This window comes from Gracilinanus agilis, chromosome 3 (assembly GCF_016433145.1).
Source record: "Gracilinanus agilis isolate LMUSP501 chromosome 3, AgileGrace, whole genome shotgun sequence".
In the NCBI taxonomy this organism is placed as follows: domain Eukaryota; kingdom Metazoa; phylum Chordata; class Mammalia; order Didelphimorphia; family Didelphidae; genus Gracilinanus; species Gracilinanus agilis.
Genome location: NC_058132.1, coordinates 43267791 through 43282077, shown reverse-complemented (window position 1 = coordinate 43282077; position 14287 = coordinate 43267791).

Below are 14287 nucleotides of genomic sequence, written 5' to 3'. Positions count from 1 at the left end.
TTTTTTTTACTGGAAAGGGAAATGCTTAACCTTTCTTACTAGGTACTAAATAGTAGGAGAAACAAATCAGAAGAAAAAATAATAGCCAAGTTAATGTTTCTGATTAGTAGACATTATATTATTTGCTGAAATATCTGGCCTGGCTTATGTTTTGATTTCTTGCTGTGAAGATTCCTGCTGTGTTTTTGAGTTAAGCCTTTTCTCATAACTTGCTTCCTAGCAACTTGGCTGGATCCTACAACTGAATGTATTACATTTAGTAGATATCTAAGTACATAAGGGATCACATCTTAAACATCCTGCCAGGTCTCTCAGTTCCTCAGCTCATTCATCTGTATGACTCTCTTTGTCTTTTTATCCACAACTCTTTCAGTGAGAGATCTCTATACCTAAATATTTTTTGTCCTTTCAAGAGACAATTGTCTGTAACAGTGTGGCCTTCTTTTTTCAATCTGATCATGACTAAATTTTGAGATGTAAGAGAAAATGCTATTAAAAATCTTTAAAGCATTTGCCTATCATTTTAGCTGCTTCAAGGCTAAGCTTAACACAGTGTCTGGTACATAGTAAATGCTTAATATATGCTCATTACCTTGCTCAAACTTCCATTCCCCTTTATTCTTCCCTTTTTTATCCTTATATCCTTGATCAGGATTATACATCTTGAAATCAAGGTTGTATACCTGTCCATACAGAGGGCAGTTGATGAATCCTGAATATCCTAACATGTTTGTAATGGGTTCTCACCCAAAGATAGTGCTGATTTAAGCCGCCCTTCCAGTGGAAGTCTTTGCTCCAAGGAAGGGAAATATCCAGACTGGGACTGTATAGTTTTCTGGAAACCTTTTTATCAAAATTACTAATTTTATTACTGTTGAAGAAACAGAAAAAAAATTGCTTTTTGTGTGTATTTTAAAGTGTTTAATTATTAACATTCAATAGTGTTTTGTTTGAAGGATAAAGTAAGTAAATACCATGTTTTTATGTTCATTTTAACCAGAATATACATGAACTTATTTTGAATCTAAGAATTGTGAACTTTCAGTATGATCATAATTTTTATCTATACATAGGTATTATAGATTGTTGGGAAAGGACCTCAGAAATAAGATGAGGAAACTTAAGAACCAGAAGGAATGAATGGAAGTGTTTTGTAATAGAAAAATTATTTTTAAAAAAATTACTGAGGCTTGAGTCTGGGTAGATTTGGTTTCAAATTCTGCCATTGAGAATTAATTTATAAGGTGGGGATAAGATATGTAGAGCCTACCTCACAGAGTTGTGAAGGTGAAATAGAATAATGAATGTAAAATGTTATCTTGAAATACTTTCTGCATAACAGGCCTTTGGGTGTTGCTGAAACTAACACAGTTAATGTAGTAGCTGATTTTACTAGTGAGTAGATAGCTCTTATGAAAATGGAGTTAGACTAGATGATAGTGAAGGTTTTATCCAGCTCTCTAAATACTATGATCTTTCCACTTCTGCTTCCTCTTCTCTCAGGTTTGGTATGTGTGCTGTTTGCAATGGTCAACCTCTTCTAAATGTGGCTTCTAATGTTATCTTTGGCTCTTTTCAAAAGTGTACACATTGTAGATTTTGATGCCATTTTGTTGACATTGAATTTAATCCTTACTAATTAGATATATTGATTGCCATGCCCCCAAAAGAAAATATTTAGTATCTAATATAAATGGAATTATACTTACTCGTGTATCTAATGCTGAACTCCAAGTACTGTAGCACTTTATTACATTTTCTAATTTGGGAATTCTACAGATAGCTATGACACTATTATTGCTTATTGTATAAGTATTACTCTTTAGATATATCCCAAATCAATATTGTGATTTTTAAAAATTGATGCTTCCTACTAATCCTGTCTATATTTTTTCTTTAGGCCACATATAATCTGAAATTTTGCCCTTGCCTCTCATTTGAACAGACTTTTATTGGGAAATGACTTTGTGCAAGGCATTGGCATCAATGGCAGAAAATATTTTAGAGGGAAAATATGACTTGCAAACTGATAAATTGCAAGATTGGCAACAGAAAAGGAAGCAAAATGGCCTTATATATGAGGAAAAATTTTGTAAATATGTGCATACTATGAAAAATATGATTTGATAATTTAATTGTCCGGTGCTTAACACAATTCTTTAAAAAAAATTCATACTACTCTGTGGCTATAACCTACAAATGACCTTTACTTAATAGAATTTATAGTTTACAAATATATGAATAAGTGACCAAGTACTCATTTAAAAAATAAAATAAAACAAATCCCCTAGACTGAATTTTCCCCAAAGGGAAAAGCTAAGGGATGTTTTGTGATAATTTGACAATTTTTAAATTGTTACAATATTTATTTAACTGCTGCTCTTCATGCCAATTACATTTTAGGGCAATTCCCATCTTCCTTTAAAGAGATAATTATTAATGGTTTAATTCAATGATTTTAATATAGATTTGTCCTTAGAAATCTGTATCTGTTGTATATTTATGTTATATATTATACAAGTTTATTAGTAATTAGTAAAAATTAGCAAAAGAATCAATTAAAAAATAAAAGTTTTTAGAGGCTTGCAAAATATACCATCTAATTTTAGATAGGTATGAAATTAAAATGCAATAAGTATTTTGGATCTTAGAAATGACTTATAGAATACAAGATGTCTGAAGTGTAATTTTGTGTTCAGCCAGAATTTGTAGCCATTTTCAGATATATTGTCTGAAATAGAACAAATTTAGCTCTTTGTCTAGGTGATAGTGTGTGGACCTTATTGTTTAACTTGGAATAAGTTGAAAGAATGATTTTCAACTTGAAATTTGGCTTTAATTGATATGTAATTTTCATCCTTAGGGTGCTATATCTGCATGGATCACAGCCTCTCCATGTCTGAGATAGTCTTTATGAGCTGCTATGGCCAAAAAATTATCTAGTCATCAAATAGCTGAATAGCTAGGCAGATGTGTGGATGCCTTTCTGTTGGTAGGCCAGTACTTGAAGCCTTCCAGTTTGATAGGATCCATTAAAGCTTGTTCTTTACTGACATAAGTATTGAGAAGTCAGAATTATCCCCATACCTCATTGAAGTTTATCAGTGTAGGTCTGTGGTGTATCTGTTTAATAATTAACATTTTCCCCCTATCTTTCACTTAAGCAACTTTAGCACTTTAGTAGGCTATATATATACTTAATTGGAAGATCTGTTTTGATGAGTTGGTGAAATGAAACATTGGTCTGTTTAAAGTTCCTTCTGCATATTCTTTTAGAGAAAAACAGGGCTAGGGCATGTGCAAATATCAGTTAATGGCTGTCTCTGTCTCTGTTATTACACCAGTGTAATAATAATGTCAAAGTTCCTTTGATTTGTTCACTCAGTTTGCTCAATAGTTTTTTTTCTGGAAAGATTTGAACAATTCTTTCTCTGGCTTTCTGACAGTTTAAAATTTTTAAGGAACCCTATTGGAGTCTCTCTGGGTAAGTGTTATTTGCCCTTTGATGTAAAGCTGTCTTCCCTTGCCCTTCAGCCCCACTCCCTTCCAAAGGGTGGATTGGTCTGCTTTTTCAGTCTGCAGCCTGTGGGAGATGGAAACATAGTCTTCCTCACTTTGTTTTTTCTTCAGAAATTGAAGAGCAAAGATTAAGTGGAAGAAATAAAAAAGGGCATTCTGGGTTATTATTGTAACCAGCAATACCATAAGCATTAGGTCTGACTGCTAGGACTCTGGGAAATTTCAGATTTCTGGGTCAAAGCCCTAGTGTTACTTTAACTAGGTTTTTTACTTAATTATAATTGTTAGGATAAAGTCAGATGTCAGCTCACTAGGCTGCATGCTTAGGCCTGTAGAATACTGAGTGCTTTGCTTGTAACTGCATCCGTTGTCTCCTTTCATTATCTGTTAATGGTACTCAACATGACAGGGTTGTTTTGATAAATGGAGTTTGTTGTGAAATCAGGAACTGGATTTGTGTTGGATTGGAGTTGAAGACAACTAGGAGAAATGATATACATAGGTCAGAGATATAATGTGTTCACACAGTGTATTGCTTAAAATACATGAGAACTTTCTCCTAATAGTCTCTTTAAAAATAAGCAGATCTATCACTTTTTACATCCATTACCTACTTTTTGAGAAGCTATTTTGCTATTCTAAAAGCTAGCAGGAATATTTCAGTTCTAGAGAGCACAGACTTCAAAGAAATTGAAGAATTGTTCAAATCTTTCCAGAAAAAAAACTATTGAGCAAACTGAGTGAACAAATCAAAGGAACTTTGACATTATTATTACACTTTGTTCTTTTTTTTTTTTTAAGTAACCAGTGACTATAATGTATTTCCTCTTTTAGACTCAAAATCAAAATACCTTTCAGATATGAGAGGATTGTTGAATGGGTACCATTTAAATTTGGTATTGAGTGTTGCTTTTCTCACTAGCACTCTCTAATCCAGGACAAATCTGGATTTCTTAGGCAGACTGAAAGGTGAAAAGTACATTTTTAGGTTCTTTTGTGTTCCTGGGTTTCATGAATTAGAAATCAGAAAGCATGGTTGGGCAAATACAGGAGCTGTAGGTTGACTTTGGAATTGATTTCATCTCTGACAGGTATAGTGCTATCACTGAGCCACTTAGATATGACGTTTATTTTCAGGCAGCACATTTCCCTCAGGTTATTCTCTTATTGAGACATTAATGTACAGTGGATTTTGCAGCAGAGCCAGAAACAGACTTGCACTCGATGGCAGTCTGTACAACCTTCAATTTGTATTGATCAAAGGAGCCTTTTCAGGTAGCAAGGGTGTTCTACTTACTTCATCAGCTATCTGTGCATTTGCTGTGTGAGTAGTTTTAGGTTGATATTTTTATCCAGCATTGAATGACTTGAATTTTCTTTTAAGTTGAGGATCGATTGAGTCCAGTAAAAATAATGTGGGAACAATAAAAGTATTTCAGTTTCATCCCAATTTATGTCTGGGAATCCCTTGGGTTCTCTTCTAAACTCTTATGCTGTTTTATTGCATTTATTTTGTTACCTAAGGCAAATTATTGCTTATATCTTTATATTTCAGGTGCCTATTGTTAAACAGGAACCTAATAATTTAGCAAAATTCTAGATTGTTTAAAGACTTAGTATTTCTAAAGTTGATTTCAGATTCTCCTGAAAGGGTTGTCCTGAAGATTAAAGGTAGTATTAAGGACACCTGAAGTTTATCATTGGAATTTGCTAACTTTTCTGTTGATTTTTGCTTGACATGGAGTTGATCCTTATTTTTTAGGATATCCAGTTTTTATGGTAAAATGCTAGCCTGCTGTTGTGTGAGGATTTATTAAAATAAATTATCTTGTTGCTATCAAGGGATGAATTGAATAAATTTAATATAAAATTAATTTTTAATAGGATCAATCAGTTTTTCCAGTGCTTGTAGGGAAGAAACTAATTAGAAAATGACAGTTGGTAATTTTGTTTAGATGCATATAGAATGAATTAATGAAGGAGACTGTAATCTGGTAGCCATTTCGTGTATATGTTCATTTAAAGCCACATGTTAAGGAATGTGCATTTATTGCTTCCTCATTAGATGAATTTCAATCAAACCCAATTTAAACCATGCCTTCCTTAGCAAATGGATCTTTATTCTGCTGTGGAAAAGGGGTGGGAGAGGTTGATTTTTAACAAAATGGCTTTCATGGTATTTGAAAATTGCAACCAATATTGAGATCAGAAATACTCTTGACATCAAGAAATGCATCTTTCTCTTGTGCATTTTTGAACAAATGCTTTGTGTGTCTTTTCCTATTACTGTTATTTTTTCTTCAACGTTTGTGAGACGTCAGTAGGTGGTTTGTATTAATATTCCTGGCAGCGGCAGCATTGGCGGCGGCGGCAGCAGCAGCAGCAGCTCCTCTAGAATGTGTGAACTGCTGATCACTCTCGGGGATGCGCTGCCTCTTTAATATCTTGCTTGCAGATGCATTTTCTAGCTGACCACGCTATTAAGAGCTGCCATCAATCACGCAGCCTCCTGGTTCCGGCTGCTCTGGAGGGGGGAGGGAGGGAGAGAGAGGGAGAGGACTGTAGAGAAGGGAGTCTAGAGAAAGGAGGGGATAAAGCAACAGCGGGAGGAAGCGTAGTGTGAGTGCCTGGCCAGCGAGGCTGGGGGAGGAGGGGGAAGGGGGAAAAGGGGGAAGGGGGGGCGGGAATCAAGCCCAGCCCAGCCGAGGGGAGCTTGGCAAGCGTGGCAAGCGTGGCTCCCCGGGCTCCACGCCGGGTTTTCTTCGCCGCCGCCTCCTGTCTCTCGGAGGCTGTTCTTTCTCTCCTCTGGTGTCTGGGTAAAAGACAAGAGCCTGGGTCACAGGCATGTGGAACTGTCTGCCCCGCAGCTGAGGCTGGAGTGAGCCGAGCCTCCGCGGCCGCCGGTGGTACCTGGATTGGGGCTGCTAGAAGCAGCCGCAGTGACCACGGACTGGGCGCCTGCCTACGAGTGGGGGACCCGGCGCCCCAGGCCGGTTCTGGGGAGCTCTGCACTCGGGCGAGCGCCACCAGGAGGGAGGCTCCAAGTCGGGCAATGCTCTTCACTTCCCGGCCGGCCCCGGAGCTGCGCTGCGCCGCTGAGAAGCTGAGGGGGCCTCCTTTTGTTTAGCAAGTGCATCTCATTCCCCTCCCCCCTCCTCTCCCTGCTCTGCTCCTTCCTTCTCTCCCCACCTTCCTGCTTTCTTCTCATCCCCTGCTTTGGGGCCCCGACTTGGTGTAGGGTCCCCTATGAGGTTGGAAGCAGCCCTGCAGCCCCGCTGCTGGCTCCGGAGGAGGAGGAGGAGGAGGAGTTCTGCTGGGGTCAGCTTGTAACAGCTGCTGAGACTGCAGGCAAGTGGCGTTGGCCCATCCCCTGCCAAGAACTGGCAAGATTAAAACCCAAGGCAGGCCGAGGGGGTGAAGTGTGGGCCATGGAAGTGACCCGGGACTGGGCCAGGAAGAATTGGGCAGGATCTTGGCATTCACTCGGGATTGTGAATGAGAGTTGTTTAGGAAAGGGGTCAGAAAGGTTTCTAGTTGTAGGCCTGGAAGTGAGTTCTAGTGAATTTGAGGATTTCAAAGGCCTGGGATTTGCATCTTTCTATAGACTTTTAAATCTGTAATGCTCAAAAGTTGTTTATACCCAGTTGTTAAAAAGGAGTGCTCTGTGTGGAAGTTGACCTCACATGTTCTTGAAGGATCAAATGTGGTAGTGTCTTTCCAGGAATAGGCAATGAGTGAACTGCCTATTTACTGTATATCTACTTAGATACTTCTGGTTTAATTTTTTAATTGCTGAAACCTCAGCAACCCAGTGTAAATAGCCTACAAGATTTGGGCAGAGAAAATACTCTACTGTGTGTTTATATTTCTTTCTAAGCAAGAAAAGTTGGATTGATTGTGCAGATGAGCTAAGACAGGTTTCTTTAGCAGCACTTTTTGCTTTGCCTGCTGTTGGCTGAAAAATTTAAAAAAATTACTCATGTTCATTTGTTAAATATTCTTAAAAAGAAAGCATTTTTGTGCCATCGAGGTTAGAAATACAATTTACTTTTCCAATATAAACTGAATACCTTTTACTGCAGTAGCTAAAGTGCAGGAATATCCTAGAGGGAGATTCTTTTAAGTTTTAATTGGTACAATCTTTTGGTGTTAGGTGGTGCCTTAAAACAATGTTTACTCAAATCTTGTTCTCAGCTGAAGTGACTGGAGACCTGCTTGACCACTTTCTGTTTGTTGAGAAAGAAACCAGCTCCACTTTGTTTTACAACCAGCTTTTAGGCTTCTCCTGAGCACATGTGGCACTGCTCTCCATGGGGCATTGTTTGCCTAGAAGGCCTCCTTTCAGCCATATGGAAATTTTTTTAATGGCATGTGAATGAAAATGGCGGTGGACTAGGAGACTAATTTTTCCCCTTGTAATTGTGGGCTTTTGTGGGAAGAGGCTTGTTAGTTTTAGGCCTAGAAAATAATTAAAAGTTGAGGGCAGAGTTGTCAGAGACTCAAAATCTGGTGTTGAAATTCAAACACTGGTTTCTGGAAATATTTGCTTGGAACTTGTATTTAAAGTAACCACTATCTAAAACTTGCAGCCTGGAATAATATCCCAGTGTAAAGCAGTTGATCTCTAGGTAGTTGTTTCTAGATGGAATCAACTCGACATTTTTATTTGTGGGTCTTTCAGGAAAAAGCATTTTGGAATATTAACATTGCTTAGTAAAATAACATGACAGACATTTTAGGTGTTTAACAGCAAGTTCAGAAATTGTGTGGGAGCAACATTTAGAAGCTTTTATTTTATTTTTTTCCCAACCCTGTAATTTAGTTGTGTTTAAACTATTTTATAAAGATCTCTGGGACCAGTGAAAGGTGGTTTTGAGTCCAGAGTACTTGAGTGCTTATTGTACTCTGGCTAGGCCTGGTGCTTGGCAGGCAATGCTTGAAATGTTATTTGATCTGGCTTCACGATAGAATTGACTAGGATTACACCATTTCTTTCCCTGTGGCTGTTGAAAGTGATGCACCAACGAGTGCTGTTCAGCAACATATTTAAAGACTTAAACTGCATGCATTCACTCTAAGCAGGTTTCCAGAGAAAGGCTGTTTAGATTTTTGTCTTATTTTGTGGTTTTGCATTTATGAATTGAGGCAAAAGCTGATGTAATATATCTGGGCCACTTCCTCTGTGTGTGTGTGTGTGTGTGTGTGTGTGTGTGTGTGTGTGTGTGTGTGTGTGTGTGTGGTGTTTGTAGTGAGTTCTAATTTTCAGAATTCGTGTGTGTTGTATGTTTATATTTTATGGTTTGTGGTGAATTCCAATTTAGGCATTTGTGATTGAAATATCTACTTAGATATTTGTGCTCACACACACATACTACATGACATAAATATAAAAATATTATTTTAGGTGTCTTCAGTGACACCTTCTTATACCTTACAGTTTGGGGGTGGGAGAAAAGTACATATGAAGGAAGACAGAACTCCTTAAATTTGTTATAAAGGTTCTCTAAAATGCTCATGTGTTTGCAGGCTAACTTCTTATTTTAATTATTGCTACTATGTATACAACTGTTAGGTCACAGTGCATTGGCTTCTTTCTTCAGTGTGGTTTTATTTAACACTGGATGGTTCTTGAAAGTGCTGGGTAAATGCTTAATCTTTCTCCTACCATCTCACACATTGCCTCTTTTTTATGGGGTAGAAGAAGATTTGCATTTATATACTCATGCCAGTATTTAATTTGTAAGAGTTTTTATTTGTGGTTTTGAGGGGGGAAAGGGAAACCAAGTAATTTATTAATAGACTTTGCACAAACCAGCTTGTTCTAAGGTCAGAGGGTTTTTGCTAGCTATTGTGTAGCTTAAGATTAGGGAAAGAAATCAACCATTTTATAATGACCTGGCAAGTAATTTCATTTGCCCTGTGAAATAAGCAATGCTATACCCACTATTATAAAACTGATCTCACACCCACCCACCCAAAATCAATATAGTTAAGTGTGCAATCCCTACCCCTGTTCATTTAAACTTATACCACACAACTGCTAAGCTTTAAAGCAGTGGAAATCCAATCTCCCCCTCTCCCCAATAAGAGCATTTCATTAAGGATGGTTAATACTATGTCTCAGAAATTTGCTTATGTGGATTTATAGCAACTTCATAGCCAGCCTTCATTTTGTAAAAGTAAATTTCCTGCTTCAATAAAATCTGAATGTTTGTTTATATCTTCTTGTCATTCTACCTCTCTCTCCTGTTTTGTCCTATCCAGTCCATCTAACATAATTTGTCTTGAACATAAGCCTATGACTGATCCATAAACTATATCGGCAATAACCTTTTCCCATTTTTAATGATCTGGTCATTCCTTACTTATTTACTTTTGTGTTGAGAAGAGTATTCTTCAAGCTTAAGAAACCTATTGGTACTGACATTATGTAGACTAGCATTTTTTTTAAGGCACAAAAGATATAAAATCAAATATGCTTGAAATCTGTTTATGCATATGGCTAATGTGTTGCCTTTATTTGAAAACCAATTAACTGATTTAAGTCAGGGTCAGGGTGGCAAGAGGAAAAGATTGGTTGGGTGATAAGGCACTTTGGAGTATTCTTTGGAGAACTGGCATCATCTTTAAGAGAATAGGTTATTTTCTAGAAAATGTGACATAATGAAACATACTATAAAACTAAAGAGTACTTTATAATTTATATATTAACATATCTTGTAGCAGTTATAGAAATTGCTTAAAATAATAAACACAGAAGGTAAGTTCCTAACTCATAAATGAGTTGTAGTTTCAAATTCATTTAGATTGAGAAGACATTTGCTTATGGTAGTTAAGATTCCCAGGCAAAGCTATACCATTAGTTTCTAGCCAGTAATATGTAAAATACTCTTGTTTATAGTAAAATGTTAAATGTTGTTGAAATACTGATGAATATTAATTTAAAAAGGGAATAATTAAGTGTTTTTTTATTTGTTTTGTTTTGTGCTGGTACTGGAAGAAAAGTAGTTTTAAGAGAGAAAAAGGGGCTTTGCTAGGTGGCTCATTGGATTTAGTGCCAGGCTTGGAGTCAGGAAATCCTAGGTTCAAATGTGACTGCCGACACTTCCTACCTGTATGATTCTTATGTCCGGTATGTATTGCTTAGTGTGTGTGTGTGTGTGTGTGTGTGTGTGTGTGTGTGTGTGTGAGAGAGGGGGGGGGGAGGGAGGAAGAGCGAGGAAGTGCGAGGAAGTTCTGGACTTTTAAGAACAGTAGAAGCTTATTAGCCTATTTTTAAAATTTCACTTTAAGACTTTTAAAAGTTTTTTTCCATTGCTACAGATGGATTATTAGCAATATTTTTATGTTTATCAGCTATGATTGTCATTATTTTGCCATAAAATATTTTAGACGGGGGAAGAGAGGCTAAAGACAATATTTGTAGAATAAAACAAATCAATTATTGTTTAGTAGTGACTCCATGGACCATAGTGTATGGGGTTTTCTTGGCAACTATATTCATATGGTTTATCATTTCCTTCAGAGTATTAAGGTAAACAGAAGTTAAGTAAATTGTCCAGGATTACAAAGTATGTATTTGAGACTGGATTTGAACTTGTGTCTTTCTGATTCTAATTCTCTATTCATTGAACTACCTAACTGCCCCTACCAGTCAATAAGCGTTTATTAATAAATGAACAATAAAACAGTTATTGAGCTCATTTTATGAGCCAAGCACTGCTAAAAATGGTGATTTAAAGATAAAAATAGCCTCTGCTCTTAAGAATCTCATTCTGTTAAGGGAAATAGCATGTATATATGTAAATAAATACAATATAAACAAAAAGAAAAGTAATTTGGAGGAAGGAAAGCACTGACATTTTCACTTGAACTGAGCTTGTAGGAAGCTAAATATTTTAAGAGGGAAGGGTGAGGCAGAAAGCATTGCAAGAATTGGACAGATTTTATGCCAAGGCCTGAGATAGGAGATGGATTTTCATGTAAAGGGAACAACATTAGTTTAGTTTATCGAGATCATAGAGTCATGGATATAGAACTGGAAGGGACCTTGAAGATTGTTTACTCAGGGTTGGTGAACCTTTTAGAGAACACATGCCCAAACTGCACCTTCAAGCCCCCTTATTACCACTGAGAGTGGAGGGAGAAAGTGTTTGCATTGGTCTATTGAGAAGAGGGGCAGGCATGCAAAAATGTCCTGGGACCTGGTGAAGAGGGGGAACAGAGCAACCTCTTCTCTGGGGCATGTGTGCCACATCTTTGCCAACATGGGTCTACTCCAAAGCCCTTATTTTACAGACTAAGACACCACACAAGTAGTAATGACCCAGTTGAAATTTGAATTTAGGTCCTCAAACTCCATAGTTCTCTCTACTGGACCATAGTTCTTTTGGAATTCAATTTGATTGGACCATAGACTGTGGGAGAGTAATGCACTGTAAGCTTGGAAAGGTAATCTGAAAGCAGATTGTGAAGGCCTTTAAATACTAAACAGTAAAGGTCATAAGAGGCTCCACTGGAGCTCTTTGAACAGGAGAATAATGGAATTTTAGGGATACCACTTTTTTAGTTCTGGAGAATAGATTAGAGAGAGAAGACTCAAGGTAGGAAGCTTTAAGGAGCCCATTGAAAATGCAATTATAATGCTTTTATATGCTATTATAATAATCCATGGTAGAGGTACTGAGATCCTGAGATCCTAGGGGTGGTTGTCTTATGAATTGATATAAAGGGATGATTAGAAGAGATGTGTAGAGATGATATCAGTATGACTTAGCAAGTGATTAAGATACAGGAGATGAGAAACAATAAAGGATAGAGGTTGAATTAATTTTTTTAAACCTTTACTTTCTGTCTATTTGTTCCAGAGCAGAAAAGTGTTAAGGGCTAGGCAAGTTGGGATGAGAGTAATTGCCCAGGGTCACACAGGTAGGAGGCATCGGAAGTCAAATTTGAACCCAGGTCCTCTAGATTCCATGCCTGGATTTCTATCCCTGGAGCCTCCTACCTGTCATAAAGAATGAATTTTGAGTTGTAAACCTGGGTAGTGATGGCGGTGCCCTCAATATTAATAAGAAGGTTGAGGAGGAGAGGTAGTTTTTGAGGGAAAGATTATTTCTGTTTAGGACATGTTGATTTTTAGAGGTCTGGTTCCTATCTAGTAGGCAGTTGATTATGTGGGATTCTAAGAGAGACTTGAGTATGTTTGAGAAGGAGATTGCCTGAAATAGAATTAATTGAACTTTGATTGTAAGGGATTTAGGAAGGAGTAGAAGTAGTAGATGGAAAGTGTTCAGTCTTCCACTGAGCTGGGTAAAAAGTAAGATGGTGGGAAAGAGTCAGAAAGTTTCTGTCAGCCTACCTACCATTCCCAATATAATCTAGCTGTTACCTAGAACAGCTCAGATATGTTCTGAGGTTTAGCCTGTAATATCATAGTGCCATGCCCTCATTTCTGCTACCAGATTCCCCTTCTGAAAGAGTGGGAGAAGCAACCTGAAGCAGGACAATTTACACTGGAACACGATGTCATCATTTCTCCTTGTTTTATGTTGTGTCTGGGTTTTGGAGTTGAAAAAGTCACTACTGAGGACTGACAGATATTGATGAACATATTACAATTCAGTACTTCAGTGGATCTACAGTAATTGGTGTGTACACTTCTTCCACAGATGCATGGCTGTGCTAGATATGCAAATTTTCCATCTTTGTATATGCTCTTGCTGCATGTTTTCCATATTTGCTTCCTGATTTTCTTCCCATCAATACCATGTGTATTTATGGGAGAGTGCACCCTAAATAGATGGGGATGATGTTTTAATTTCCTTTGCTTTGAGCAAATTGCGCACTTTGTGTGACTCTTGAAAGAGTGGCAACATGTGTGCTATGGTATTGGGTATATGGACCAACTGACCATGATTGAGACCATGCTTTCTGGAAGGGCTAAGTCAGTCAGTGAGTACTTATTATATGTCAGGAACTCTGATAGAGACTTTTCTCTTCCAAAAACAAAAGGGAAAATATTGGCCTTGCCTTGGGGGAAACAACATGCAAACAACTGTGTCCAAATAATACATAATACAGGGGAAGTGGGAGGTAATTTCAGAAGGGAGGTACTAGGGGGAGTGGATTAGGAAGGGCCTCTTGTAGAAGGTGGAAATTGAGCTCTCTTGATTGAAGCCAGGAGTGACTCAATTACTTTTTTTTTTGGTCATCAACCAACAATAGATATAGCCACATTTTACATTCTCTATGACTTTCGTTCTATGACTTTGAAGATAAGAGTTTCTGCATAAAATAAATCCCTGAAAATCTTTCTTATTCCATTTTAATATTTTCTTCCAAATACTCTTCATGTGCACTGGTCTTGTCCCTAAAGATTTTATAGAAATGTGAAAGTTAGTATATAATTTGGCAGTTGCTTATGGATTCTTGTAAAAGTAAGAGGGTGAGAAAGAGTCAGAAAATAATGGTATCATCTGTGATCTTTTTCAGTTCTTTATGAATCTTTCACTCTATTGAAGATTGGTCTCTGAAAATTTTTTTTGTCACCAATAAAGATTCTATCTGTTATCTGAAGAGCAAGTTTATAACTAGATACTAATTACCCTACAGCTAAATACTCATCATACCAAAGTTGGTTGCTGGGTGATGATGACTTTATTTAGGAAATCCTGAGAAAGTGACCTCTGTTACTTGTGCTCAACCTTGTCTTTCCTATCCCTCCAGAACCCTTTCCATTATGGTCTGTGATACATGGGCACTATTC